Source organism: Artemia sp. Qi Xiang Cuo, chromosome 16, assembly GCF_049724085.1.
Source record: "Artemia sp. Qi Xiang Cuo chromosome 16, ASM4972408v1, whole genome shotgun sequence".
Taxonomy (NCBI): domain Eukaryota; kingdom Metazoa; phylum Arthropoda; class Branchiopoda; order Anostraca; family Artemiidae; genus Artemia; species Artemia sp. Qi Xiang Cuo.
This window is the reverse complement of record NC_142809.1, coordinates 44,309,635-44,325,053: the sequence shown is the minus strand read 5'-3', so window position 1 is coordinate 44,325,053 and position 15,419 is coordinate 44,309,635.

The following is a 15,419-nucleotide window of genomic DNA, read 5'->3' as shown; positions in this document are numbered from 1 at the left end:
AGAATACTTCTTGCATGATATAAACATAAAAAAAACACAAATACTCAACATTTAATTCACTATATTTACATGGATAGTTTAGGATATATATATGTATATATATATATTAGCAAAAGTTATGTTGATACATAACTTAATTGTTAAAAACAAATAATAATTATGTACTTTAATAATTTATTTAATCACTGCAATACTTATTCGTTGTACAACTTTTAAATAAGTCCGTCAAGACTTTTATATGATAAGTCATAACTGTAATTAAAATATTTACAAAAAAAAAACAACTCCAACAAATAGATTTATGTACTATAATTAATAACTGTTATTAGCTTCTGTGGCTAGGTTTGTCAATATTTCATGCAGCACCACTTTTCTATTTACATTTCTATAATTTTTTTTTTTAATAAAATGTTCTTTTTATTAAATTTTTTCGAATTATATATACAACATTATATATTTTATCGTTTCAGTTTTTTAAAACTATATAACTTTTCCCATTTACGACTATATACATTTTGTTTTAAAACTTTGGTTCTATTTCGAACCCACTCGTGTCATTAACTGTCATTAGCTTATAAGCCTGTTTTTTATTCAGACTTTTATACTTTTCAATTCTTTTCGAATTTCTAGGTACTTGAGACAGTTTTATAACGTTTTTGTCTGTGATCTCTCTTTTTTCAGCTTTAATGTCTTTTTGGTTTAAGGCTTTATTTACAGCTTATATCTGATAAGCTAAAAATTTTGCTGTTCACCTTATACCTGTTATGCCATTATCAAATGGCTTTGCCTGTACTCTGAATGTTTGCTTACCATGACTGGCCTCTGGTAGCTCCTTATAACGTTTTCAGTTACTCTTGGCATAGCTACAGCTGAAAGTACTATTATAAGCCTGAAAACACAATAATCAATTATTTATATTATTGTCACACTTTTTGATTTGTTGCCACAATTTTTGTTTGGGCTATTCTTTTATCAGAAATGTGGCCCTTCTGCACAAAAAATACCTGGCCTTCATGGCACACAGTAATTTATAGGTTCTTAAGGCTATTATGTGCCTTACTCTTAATTTTCTATGCCATGCTAGTACAATTTTCAATTTTAGTACAATTAATGTTACTTTTTTTTTACTTATTTAGTACAATTTTCATACTAGTTTCGTTCAGCAAGTTCAATAAGTGCTTCTAACAGAGTTTAACTTACTTCATTCAGTTTATTTTCCTTTTAATTTCTTATGGCTATATTTTCAACTTGAACCTTTCTCTTTTTTTTTATTCGCTATTTCAATGGAGCCTAAGGGTTTTTTCAAGTCTTTTCCCGCTTTTTCAGTAAAATATGTCTTTCCTAAGCCTATATTTATATGTTTCACGTATTTTTCAAAAACCTTTAACAAGCTTTTATGCTGATTGCCCTTCTATGGTCAAATTCATTATCTCCATATTTTTAAGAGGTGGGGGGTTTTCGGGTTGTCTAATTTTTGCAACCTGTAATTATTGAAATTATTCAAATTTTTTTTTTCGAAAGTTTTTGTGTTAGAAAAGTACTTTGGTTTTTAGCTAATTCTTTTTTTTAACACTTTTAATTAAGTTTTGCCCCGCATTTGCTAGTTCTCATTTCTTCCTTAAAATGCAATTTTTACGATATACTGGTTGCCAATTTTATCCCAGCTTTAATAACTATTTTATTTGCCAAAGAAGGAGAGACAATAATTCCGTTGCAAGGCTAAAAAATTTTGAATTTAGTGCTTATTATCTGGGGTTTACTGATAAGCTTGAATCAGGGAGAATTACAAGAATGAATTTCTGTTCATTACTCCGAGTTTTCTTTAGATGTGTAAAGCTATATTTTACTTTCAAAGAAAAAGTGGATACTGTTTAGTTAGTGTTAGGGTTCAACGGCTTTGGATTTGGGTGTTTGGGTTGGCACAGGTGAAAGCCAATTGTTTAAACTAGAGATCTCCAGTGCCAATTCGTTTTCTCAGATCCAATACATCGCTAGAGTTAAAATTATTACCTTGAACTATTATTGTGGTTTTTTTGTGACGATGGGGTTAATTTTTGGCTTATTTTTAATGGATTTTGTTCTTGGCCTTTACCTCTTGGTAAGTTTTTAGGTTATAATTTATTTTCATATTACTTTTTGTTTCTTTTACCTCGAATTTTTTTTGCTTTCTAAGCTTATTCTAAGTTTTGCTTAAATCTTTATAGCGCTTAATTATTGTCTTTAATTTTTTTTTGTTTTACCAAAAATTATTATATTAAACTATAACTAATTATAATAACATTACAGCTAGCTTGTACACATAGCCGGCACTTAATGTAAACCCTGGTTGTATTTTCCTATTATTATTTTTTTAAATTCTTAAAAAACAATTTTTTTCCAATTCGACTGAAACTGTCACCTCAGAGAGTCAAAGGTTAGTAGATACTTCGCATTTACTTAACAACGAGAGACCAGCAGTGATTGAGCTCAACTCCAAATTAGCTAGCTCCCAATGATCCTATTTCAGTAAACTAACCTTCTTCGTTTTTTTTGATTATCCCCCAAAAATATATTTTTCCAATATACATATCAAAAGAATCGCCTTTTAATGCTGATCCGAAATATGTATAATTTAATTTGTTACACTGCACCTATTTAAAAGATACGTGTCACCTATTAACGCCCTGTGTAATTGTTTCCGTGATAAACTTTCTGTTGGCTTTCTAGGCACAATCTATTTGTCGACTAATTGGGATATAAGGGACTATTGGCTTCACTCTATTTGATTTCTACTATCAGATCGTATTTATCTGATATAAAATCTATCTGATATTCGACTAAACTCGACTGATTTATAATCAGACTAGACTTGGGGATGATTCGTCATTGAGTAACCCTAAGAGCGGACCAGAGTTATCAATATTAGCTATTCCAAAAGGATGCATTGCCTTCTCTGTGTGTCCTAATGTGGGCTTATATTCTATGTAAACAACCATAACTGTTTTCATACACTGGTAGCTTTATATCTACATGGCTCGAAAGCAGCCATGGCTTAAAATTCAAATTAGAACTTTCTTCGGACGCAGTTTGTGCGGCTAATTCAGAATTTGAACTTTTTCTAACACCATTATTCAGATGAAGGTCCTTTGTGCAGGTAAAGGAGACCCTTTTAAGACCTATCCCCATGCCTCCATTTTCTGTGATTATCGGTTTCTTTCACCGAATTTCTCGCCTTATGCAGAGTTCCCATCACAGCTGGTTAACAACTCTTTTTTTTGCTTCCTTCGGCGACTTTTGCTAAGCTTCCACATTTGTTTTCTTACTTATAAGGTTAGTTTTCTCCTTTTTTTTATCCCTTTCCTCAAGTACTTTAATTATATATTTATATATCTTTTCCTTCCCTTTGCTTGTGAAACTACATAACTAACTTAGTATTTGTTAGCTTTAACAAAGGTAATTCTATTGCTTATTACGTCGTAAGATGCCATATTTTAGAAGCATCTCTACTCCTAAAACACTCGGAAATAGCAGCTTCTAACCTATAATTGTTCGGACCACAATTTATTTCCTTCCTTTGCTAAATTGTAGCAGTGTTATCCTTGAACAATAATTCCATAGCCTGTACCTGTAGTAAGGCTGAATTAGGACCCTATTTGCTACTATTATGCCTAAAATTCTTCTGTTTCTACCAACGTTTCATCTGTCCAGCTATATTTTGTTTTTCTTTGCGTATTATTTTTTATTTTATTCTTTCAATTCACGGTACAAATACTTTATTATTTAGTAATATACGGCACTATTACATTGCAGTTATTGCTAACACTAAAAAAACTACTAATTATACACTTGCTTCAACTTGCTAAAACTAGATACTTTATTTTTTTCTATTTTAAAATTCTTGATCGAGCCTTTTTTCCATTTTATCTATTGTATCCAAATTTTTGAGGGGATACAAATCTATTTCTAATAGCCAAAGTTCGAGCAAAGCTGCTCGAAGTTTTACTAATTCGAGCGCCGTTAAAAGCGAAGTACATTTACTGTCCCCCTCTAATACGGTCATTTCGATTTTTTTTTTGTATTTTTGCAACCTTATTTAGTCTCCTCGACCCAGTTTTTTCAACGGCCACCAGGTGTTGTGAAGTTGTTGTGATGTGTATATTTATGGTATTTGGGGGTTGTAGTCGTAGATGCCTTTATTCTCCCTTTATAGGGGAGATAAACTCTGGCCCTAAGGTAATTAAACTTTGGTAGCGTGCCTTAGGCTTTGACCGAACTAATGAGGTGAAGCAACTAGGTATGTTCGAGGGGCTAAAGGTAGATCGTAGAGGGGTTGGCTATAATGCAATACTTTTATTCAATTAACACATAATAATTACAGATATAGATATTCTACAGGGACTGACTGTCCCAAGTCGACCACAAGTCTCAGAAACTACAATAGTATATAATAAGATACAGACACTTACAATGATCCGACAAGATCCCAAGGTATTTCTAACGAGAAAATAAACGGGCAGAGGTTCACCCTGCAAGTCAAAAAGTCTCTCTCCAGTCTCAAAAATCTCGTATATGAAAAACTAACCACGTCTTTCCGGTACATTCACGCATTTAGCCAGGAAATTGGTTATTGAGCAAGTTCCCTCCAAGCTTACACATTCCACGATTTGTATCTTTATCTTAAAAAGTGGTATTTTGTAACTTTGTTTTTGCGTCTTAATATATTTTTACTCAATTAATAATTAACTAAATTAGAAAGCTTTACCACATTATTACGCGCCAACTGTTAGCCGACTTCTTGAGGGCAAGGTATTTATTTCAGTTGGTGACGCCCTACACTAGTGACATTGCCTTTACCGGCATCAATAACAACCAGTACAACCCAATTTTGTTTGAAGTTGTGAATGTTAGTGGCAAGTACTTAATTAGCTCGTTAAATTAGTAAATGAAAAAGTACCCCTTTTGATCATTTAAAGCTTGCTTTTTTCTTTTCTCTCCTTATTTTTGTGAAAAGCCGTCACTGACGTAGCATTATGTAGAATTCAATTTAATCATAAGAATACCTACCTAACGTAGAATGGTTATTTGTGTTCAATGCATCTTACAAAAGAAATATGCGTTTGAACCTTTGACATCGAATCCGGACCTTACGTTTATATTTAGTTTTCTGTTGCTAACATACTTGTATAGTTCTTTATTTATCCAAATATTTCAGCCTATCTGAGCATTTAGAGCACTGCTCAGTGCTGCACTGCGCCTACCTGCATATTCAGTCGAGCTTTTATGCAATATAACTTCTACACCCCTCACCACTCCCCCTCTCTCCCTCTCTTCTCTACTTCTCTTCTCTCCTCTTCGTACATCGTTTTTTCTTTTCTTCTTTTATATAGAAGTTGATTAGAGTAGATAAAATATGTCGCAGTAATAACAATAAGTTTTTTCCACTCTTACAGGTGACATTGCCTTCATTGACATCAGTAGCAGCTCACACAACCTGAATTCCGTTGAACTTAGTGGTTAATCTTAGTGGTAAGTCTTGTTTAGTAAATTAGTTAATAAATCTAATAGTTCTCGTTATTGCTCATGCTCATTTACAGCCAGTTATTTCCTCTTTCTCCCTACTTTATGAAAAAGACATAATTAACACTTAGAAACCAAAAAAAAGCTATTTTTAATATAACTGCTCATGATTTTGCCATTATTTTTTTTCTGTGATTTGATGGAGGGAAAGTCCCTGGATTCTATATGCATCGAAGGAGTAATTAAAGCTTCCTTAGAAAGAAAGTAAGTTAAGATTTGTAGAGGCCCAACCTGGGTATTGAAGAACGACTTTTGTTTGACTGAAAATGAATGAGCAATCAAATGTCTAACACATCTTACCATCCTTCCTTATGTTGTCTTCCAACACCAATCTATCCAAGTGCTTATGAAGTTCTTCAAAAGCACAAGTGCTTCCCTTCAACAAAGCTCCCGTTCCCTTTAAATCTTTTCTTATGACCTCTTTTCACTCCATTCAAGGACGGGCTGCTTTTCGTTTTGCACCAGAAAGGTGACCAGAAAGCACGACTTTTGACAATCTATCATCCTTCATTCGTATAACATGGCCTAGCCATCTTATGCTTTCCTTCATTTTAGCTATAGGAAGTGGGATTAACTCTTTATTACTTGTATATTGTGGTTACAGAAGTTTAAACTGAATAAAATGTAATATTGTTCCCATATTTTTTCCAATACTTGTATCTTTATTACTTGTATATTGTGGTTGTAGAAGTTAAAACTGAATAAAATGTAATATTGTTCTCATATTTATCCCAATATTGCACTTCCGTGCAAATACAAAAGCCTTATTTGTTTTTCAATACCAGTGCTTTTTATTTTTACATTGCAATGACAGTAGGTCGATTAAAAATTTCCAATCAAAACTCATATCCGTTTTAAATACAGAAACTTTAAAATAAAATGGGCATCAACCCTTTCAGCATCTTTTCAACAGTGAAAAGTTTCTACGATCTTCTCTGGCTTCACTAACAAGAAAAGTTTACTGATGAAATTAAACTAACTGACTACTGATACTTTCCTATGATTGTGGGATAAGGGAAAACAAGTGCCTAAGTGAAAACCTAAAACCCTAGCGGAACAAACAAATAATGTTGTTTCAGGAACTGAAAAGTCATTAAGCAGCCAGCAGAAAATAATATAGATTTGTCTTTGATTTATTCATTCTTTATTACTTGTATATTGTGGTTGTAGAAGTTTAAACTGAATAAAATGTAATATTGTTCTCATATTTATCCCAATACTTGTATCTTTGTTACTTGTATATTGTGGTTGTAGAAGTTTAAACTGAATAAAATGTAACATTATTCTCATATTTATCCAAATACTTGTATCTTTATTGCTTGTATATTGTGGTTGTAGAAGTTTAAACTGAATGAAATGTAATATTGTTCTCATATTTATCCCAATACTTGCATCTTTATTGTTTGTATATTGTGGTTGTAGAAGTTTAAACTGAATGAAATGTAATATTGTTCTCATATTTATCCAAATACTTGTATCTTTATTACTTGTATATTGTGGTTGTAGAATTTTAAACTGAATGAAATGTAATGTTCTCAAATTCATCCCAATACTTGTATCTTTATTATTTATATATTGTGGCTATAGAAGTTTAAACTGAACGAAATGTAATATTGATCTCATATTTATCCCAATATTGCACTTCCTTGCAAAAGCCTGCATATGCAGCAATGTTAGTGCTAACAAGCTGCCTGCTTCCAATGTGCCATATACTAGTGCTGCCGTTCTGCCGTGCAGATCAATAAGGTATAAAAGTGCAGTTAGAAACAATTTACAAGAGTCTGATTCCCAAGGAAACGTCAGCAGTGTCAAAATCTGATGTCTCACTAAAAGAACTATAGAAAAATAACATGTTAAAAATGTAATAGATTACAAAGACAGATTCTGAAAATAAAGAGTGGAAGAGATTCCCCCCCCCCCTTAAAGAATCTTATTTGTAGAAAATCTTAGCATTTCTATAATGTATGAGTGAAAACTTTATCAAATGGGTTTAATAATAGCGAAGGCTACTATTGTAATTTCTATGCTCAGGTATATGTAGCCCCCCCCCTAAAAAAAGAAATTGTTTTCCTTTCAGTTATTTTCCTCTTTCTTTTAGGTTCACGTCGACAGGAAACCGTAGCAATACTGAGCCCAATCCAGCGTTGAGTTATTATGACCCAGTGACTTCAGAATTAAAATTAAAGCCTGCCTATGCTTTAACCAATGGACATGAAGAAAGAAGAGGAAGACTTTAAGCCCTTCGACCATGTAGCAACTACATTCGGGACGGTAATTCAAAAGGCAGTATGTTGTACAGCGTAAATTCTATTGGAAATCAGAAATACTTGAGAGTGTCTGGTTATTTTTCTAGTTATGGAGAAGCATTTGTTTTCAAGAGGGTTGTTATTCAATTTTGATTTTAAAAGTTCCGACTTCCAACTATTCCTGTGAGTGAGAAAAGAGAAAAAAAAAGCGAATGCTTTAAGAACCAAATCAAATAGGAGAAATCGATTCCGTAGAACTTATTAATTTAAGAGTATGGGCTTTATATCTAAGTTTTACAAATGTCACATAACGCCTTTTGAATTACAGTAGCCGATTTTTATTGGAATATTTTAGCGTTTGAGCAAGAATGACATTATTGTTTTGTTGTTTCTCTTTATTGTTTATTTGCAATTAAGATGGTTTTTAGAGAAAACTTTCAGGCGAATTTTTGGCCTAATGCTTAATACTAAAACTCATGGTGTAAGTGGTATGATTTCACTCAAAAATGTATCATGAAATAGTGGCTTAGGGGGTTTGGGTGTGTATTCAGGATGGAGAAAGCCTGTGTCTCTAGAATATTAATGCTAGACAGCAGCTGAGTGGGTAATTGAAAGGTTGGACGGCCCAAATAAAGTTGGGATGAAATAATGTAAAATCACTTCAGCCTTTAGGGATTACTCGGAAAGTAATCTTCAAGGAAAACTGGATGGAATGGGGTGGGATTGCTTGTTACTGTGTTGGTGTCAGGTGCCTCAACGCTGCAACCAGTTCCACTTTCTTAGTCAAGATTTAGCTATATTAGAATTCAATCTTAGTAATGACGAATCTGTGGCATGGTTCTCAGGCTTGAAAAGAAATAAATCGATGGATATAAACATTAAAAATTTCAAGTACCGACTCGTCAATTTTTTTTTTTTATTCTTATTATTATTATAAAAGTAGGCCTTGGCGGCAAAGAACTGTGTAAGGGTTAAAAAAAACATGCGTATTCCCTATTCAAATTAGCTCAAAACTCAAAGGTTAAATCAATTTTTTGCATCAAAGATCTATAAGCTTAGGCCAAATCTGGCTTATGGCCAAAATATGGATCATGAACAAACATCGCACATCCACTTAGAAGAAGCTTTTTTTATTGAAAAGTATCTATTCTGTAATTTGGCTTGTTATATTTTGCCAATCCACTATCTTGATCAATGTCATTGGTTCAGAGCCGTGATTCCTAACGAGGGGTGCAGGCCCCACCGGAGGGGCGTGGCATTATTTTGGTGGGTCGAGGGCAGGACATGCATCCTTTGGCTGACGATACTTCAGAGACTTAATTTAAGGAAAAAAAGATTTTTCGTTTGAAAAAATATACATGATAGTATTGCAATAACATCATGCATTCTATAAAAGGTGTTTTACACTGACAATATTTTTCCTTGGCATGAAATATGCCTAGAAGACGACCCGAAAATAATGTCAAGTTAATGGCCTTTTCAGCTTCCTTCAGGTAAAATTTTACATGTAAAATTTTTAATAACAAAATTTTAATATTACAAGGGGGAACATCAGAATTTTAGGAATGTCTAGGTTGTTCATGGCCCGAGAACAGTTGGAAACACTGGATTAAAGGGTTTAGTTTTTTAAAAAAAACGTAAAAGAAGTGCCTCTTTTCAGATATTTGTTTTTCCTTGGCCACTAATTCCATTACAAATACTGATGGTTTTGCTGCCACACCTAAATGCCATATCTGACGTTTTACAGTTCTGCGATAATGGCCAAAACCGTTTGCCAAGCTGGTATCAAAAAGAGATAAGCTGGGCAAGGTATTTTCGGTCAGACATCCTCGCTTTGAAAACAGCTTGCAAACAGCTTTTACAATTATCTAAAAAAAATTGTAATGTCAGATATGACCCTTAGATGTGGCAACGACGTTATAGGCCTTATTTACAAAGTTGCCAGATGGGGCGAATTTATGCCATTTGGGCACTTTTTGAGGGGGTTGCGCATGGAATTTTTCAAATTGACACATTTTTCTGTAGGAAAATCTTTCATTTGGAGCATTTACAATAGAAAAATGGTGCTTTTAAGGCGGTGCAATTGTAAACCAGAAATCTGGTAACACTGCTCAGTTGTAACAAGCAATCAGTTATAGTTTTTGAAAATTTTGGACAATGTAATACGACCGTTGGGCTCAAGCAGTGACGAATTCGTACTTGGTTTTACACTGAGGCTATAGAAAGTGTGTTTCGCCAAGTAAAAGTTCTTTTAGAAGTTTTATTTATATTTTTTTGTATAAGAACGTTAATGATTTTTTGGTTTTCAGATTTTTGAAGACTTTATTTGACTATTTACTAGTAGAGATGGGGGTACCAGCGCAATCCCTCACCCCTGCTGCCACCTACAACTTTTTTTAACATCATATATTGGCATAGAACCACGTGGTTTATGGTTTTTGTCAATGAGAATTTGAAAAAACAGGAACTATGTCACATTTATGGATGTCAACAGCAATTCATGTCTGTTTATGGTTTTCTCAGTGATAATGAAAAAACAGGAATTTTGTCACAGTTATGGATGTCAACAGCAATTCATCTCTGTTTTATGGTTTTCTCAGTGAGATTGAAAAAACAGGAATTTTATCACATGGAAAAACATGAATTTTGTCACAGTTATGGTTGTTTTCATGGATGGTTATGTGTGTTGTTCAATTTATTTGATGTTTTTCTCGGATGTCAACATCAAATTATGGATGTCTTATGGTTTTTGTCAGTGAGAATTTGAAAAACAGGGTGACAGGACCACGTGGTTTATGGTTTTCTTAAAAACAGGAATTTTCTCACTTGGAAAAACAGGAACTTTCTCACTTGGAAAACCATAAACCCCGTGGTCCTGTCACGAGTAGCGCCTGAGAACTTGATTTACATAATCGCTAGGGGAAATTATTGATTCACGAAGGGGAGAATTAAGAAACATTAAGGCTTCTTTAATCTTAGGTCTGAGGGATAAACGTTCTTTAGGTCAGAGAGAAAAATTAATATTCTATTTTTAAATAGGGCTTCATTGATCTTTAGTGTCAGGAATTATAATTGACATCACTTGTTATCTTGGAATTATGCGGGAGTCTAAAGAGATAGAAATTCTATTTTTAAATACGGCTTCACGGAGCTTTAATTCGGAGAGATAAATTGATATTCTAACGAAACCCTAATAGTTTAGCTAGGAAAATTTATGAGATGAAGAGATTAACGTAGGAAAGGGTTTCATAGAAATTTGAAATGCATTAGCGCAGAGATGCCAAAAACAAAGGGAACACGCTGAAATTACGTTTAGGGATTATTTGGGCGAAACCGTTTTATCCATTTTATGGGATTATTTCGGCGAAACAGTTAGAGACATTTTGAAAGAAGATTTTAGGAAAGGTTTTAGAAGAGAATTTGAGGGTGAAACTCTGTGGTCGTTATAATACACAAGTTCCATTTGAACAGTGTTGTGAGGTCCTCTACCCCAACCCCAAAGGGTTCCGATCCCCCACCCCAACCCCGAAGGAAGCCCCCGGTACTCAAAGGTCCCCCAAGCTCCCATAGAGCCCCAACCCCCAAACGCCCTCCTCAGACCCTCAAAGGCCCTCCTCTGGTCCTCAAAGGGCCCCCCTGTCCCCCCACGGGCCCCCCGGCCCTCCCAGGCCCTCCCCCCCGGCCGCAAAGGTCCCCCGGCGCCCCAAGAGCCCCCCGCACCCCCCAAGACCCCCCCCGCCCTTTCAAGGCCAACCCCCGGCCCCCCCAAGGACCATCGAGCTCCCAAGGCACCAACGGGGTTCCAAAGGCCCTCCACCGGTCCCCAAATGTCCCCCCGGCCCCCAACAGGCCCCCCCGCCCCCCAAAGGCCCTACCGGTGCTCCAAAGGCCCTCAATGTGCCCCAAAGGCCCTCCCCCAGCCCCAAAGGTCCCCCGGACCAGAGAAGCGCTGCCGGGATGCGCCGTGGGCCAGGAAAGCGCCGCAGGATGTGCCGCAGGGATGCGCCGCGGGTCAGGAAAGCGCCGCAGGATGTGCCGCAGGGATGCGCCGCGGGTCAGGAAAGCGCCGCAGGATGCGCCGCAGGGAGGCACCGCAAGAAAGCGCCGCAGGATGTGCCGCAGGTATGCGCTGCAAAAAAAAAGTAAACTAAAAAGTAAAAATTTCGATCACTGAAGGATACCCTCCCCCAAGGGTCCCCCAAACACCCTCCCGGGCCCCCCCCCCAAAGAGTCCCCCCTCCATTTTTTTAATACTTTTTATGGCTTTATTATATCTTTTCAGAACAAGTTCCAGAACCTATTTTCCAGATCCACTTTTCAGAACAACTTCAGAGCAAGTTACTTTCTTAATGTCCCTCCTAAACCCATTTTTTAACTTGAAGTACTTATCTTTTTCACCCGAAACTATACTTTACACCTTTTTGGATACCTCAACACCCAGAAATATTTTTCAAAAGTCATTTCAGAGCAAGTTAATTTCTTAATGTCCCTCCTAAGCCCATTTTGCAACTTGAAGCACTTATCTTTTTCGATCACAACAATACTTTACAGCTTTTTGGTTACCTCAACACAAAGAAATACATTTCAAAGACCATTTCAGAGCAAGTTACTTTCTTAATGTCACTCCTAAACCCATTTTCCAACTTGAAGTACTTATCTTTTTCACACTCAACTATAATCTACAGCTTTTTGGATACCTCAACATCAAGAAATTCTTTTCAAAGACCATTTCAGAGCAAGTTACTTTCATAATGTCACACCTAAACCCATTTTGCAACTTGAAGTACTTATCTTTTTCACCCACAACTATACATTACAGCTTTTTGGATACCTCAACACCAAGAAATACTTTTCAAAGACCATTTCAGAGCAAGTTACTTTCTTAATGTCACTCCTAAACCAATTTTCCAACTTGAAGTACCTATCTTTTTCACCGAAACTATACTTTACAGCTTTTTGGTTTCCTCAACGCCAAGAAAAACTTTTCAAAGACCATTTCAGAGCCAGTTACTTTCTTAATGTCACTCCTAAACCCAGTTTGCAACTTGAAGTACTTATCTTTTTCATCACAACTATACCTTACAGCTTTTTGGATACCTCAACACCAAGAAATACTTTTCAAAGACCATTTAACATCACGTTACTTTCTTAATGTCCCTTATAAAACCATTTTCAAATTTGATGTTATTAGGATTTTTACCAAATAATCGCCTTGACAGCTTTATTATTAACTAAGCCACTAGATATAATTTTCATAGACCATTTCAGAACAAGTTACATTATTACTCTCCATAAGTCACACATTTTAAAGCTTAACTAAATTATATTTTTATCCAAAAACAATAATTTAAACCTTTTTGAATTCCTCAACACCAAGAAATACTTTTCAAAGACCATTTCAGAGCAAGATGCTTTCTTAATGTCACTCATAAAACCCATTTTCAAACTTGAAGTACTTATCTTTTTCACCCGAAACTATACTTTACAGCTTTTTGGTTACCTCAACACCAAGAAATACTTTTCAAAAGTCATTTCAGAGCAAGTTACTTTCTTAATGTCCATCCTAAACCCATTTTGCAACTTGAAGTACTTATCTTTTTCACCCGAAACTATACTTTACAACTTTTTGGATACCTCAACACCAAGAAATACTTTTCAAAGACCATTTCAGAGCAAGTTACTTTCTTAATGTCACTCATAAACCCATTTTACAACTTGAAGTACTTATCTTTTTCACCCTCAACTAAACTTTATAGCTTTTTGGGTACCTCAAAACCAATAAATACTTTTCAAAGACCATTTCAGAGCAAGGTAATTTCTTAATGTCACTCCTAAACCAAGTTTCCAACTTGAAGTACTTATCATTTTCACTCACAACTATACTTTACAGCTTTTTGGATACCTCAACGCCAAGAAATACTTTTCAAATACCATTTCAGAGCAAGTTACTGTCTTAATTTCCCTCATAAACTCAATTTTCAACATTGATTTATTATCTTTTTCACGTAACAACACACTTGACAGCAATTTGTATACCACAACGCACAGGAATACATATCATAGAACATAAAAGAGAACATAACATAATAATTGAACCGCCACCGCCAATATTCAAACTATTAGGAATTCTCAAGTTCACCCAAAACTATACTTTACAACTTTTTGGATACCTCAACACCAAGAAATATTTTTCAAAAGTCATTTCAGAGCAAGTTACTTTCTTAATGTCCCTCATAAGCCCATTTCGCAACTTGAAGTACTTATCTTTTTCGATCACAACAATACTTTACAGCTTTTTGGTTACCTCAAAACCAAGAAATACATTTCAAAGACCATTTCAGAGCAAGTTACTTTCTTAATGTCCCTCATAAACCCATTTTCCAACTTGAAGTACTTATCTTTTCACCCTCAACTATACTTTACAGCTTTTTGGATACCTCAACATCAAGAAATTATTTTCAAAGACTATTTCAGAGCAAGTTAATTTCTTAATGTCACTCCTAAATCCATTTTGCAACTTGAAGCACTTATCTTTTTCACTCACAACTATACTTTACAGCTTTTTGGATACCTCAACACCAAGAAATACTTTTCAAAGACCATTTCAGAGCAAGTTACTTTCTTGATGTCCCTCCTAAACCCATTTTGCAACTTGAAGTACTTATCTTTTTCACCCACTTTCTCAATGAAAAAGAAATTAGTTTTTAATCAATTCAATTTTTTCCAAATAATATAAAAATTTTCCACTTTGGTCCAGATTTTTCTCAAGGGGATGAAAAAATTTAAAATATTGTTCCAAATTTTCTCTACAAAGTGAAGAAAAGTTTTTGATCTCTTCTGAATTTTACCAAAGAACACGCTCCAATTCTAATTTCTCCAGAGAAAACAAAAATCTTCCAATTCAGTTCTTTATTTCACAAAGACATAAAGAAATTTAAAGTTCAATTCTAATTTTTCGGTGGAAGATAGAAAAAGTAATACCAAACTTGTAAATATTTTCATGGAAGATGAAAAGTTCTAGTCCAATTTAAAATTTTCTCAACGAAGTGAAGAAAAGTTCAAGTTCTCTTCTGAACTTTACCAAAGAACACACTTCAATGCTAATTTATCCAGAGAAAACAAAAATATTTCACTTAAGTTCTTAATTTCAAAAAGTCATAAAGAAATTTAAAGTTCAATTCTAAATTTTTCGGTGGAAGATGGAAAAAGTAATACCATACTTGTGAATATTTTCCCGGAAGATAAAAAGTTCTAGTTTAATATACAATTTCCTCAACGAAGTGAAGAAAAGTTCAAGTTCTCTACTGAATTTTACTAAAGAATACAATACACTTCTAATTTAACCAGAGAAAATAAAAATCTTCCACTTAAGTTCTTTATTTCACAATGACATAAAGAAATTTAAAGTTCAATTCTAAATTTTTTGGCAGAAGATAGAAAAAGTTATACCATACTTTTGAATATTTTCATGAAAGATAAAAAGTTCTAGTTCAATTTACAATTTCCTCAACGAAGTGAAGAAAAGTTCAAGTTCTCTTCTGAATTTTACTAAAGAACACAATTCAATTCTAATTTCACCAAAGAAAATAAAAATCTTCCATAAGTTCTTTGTTTCAC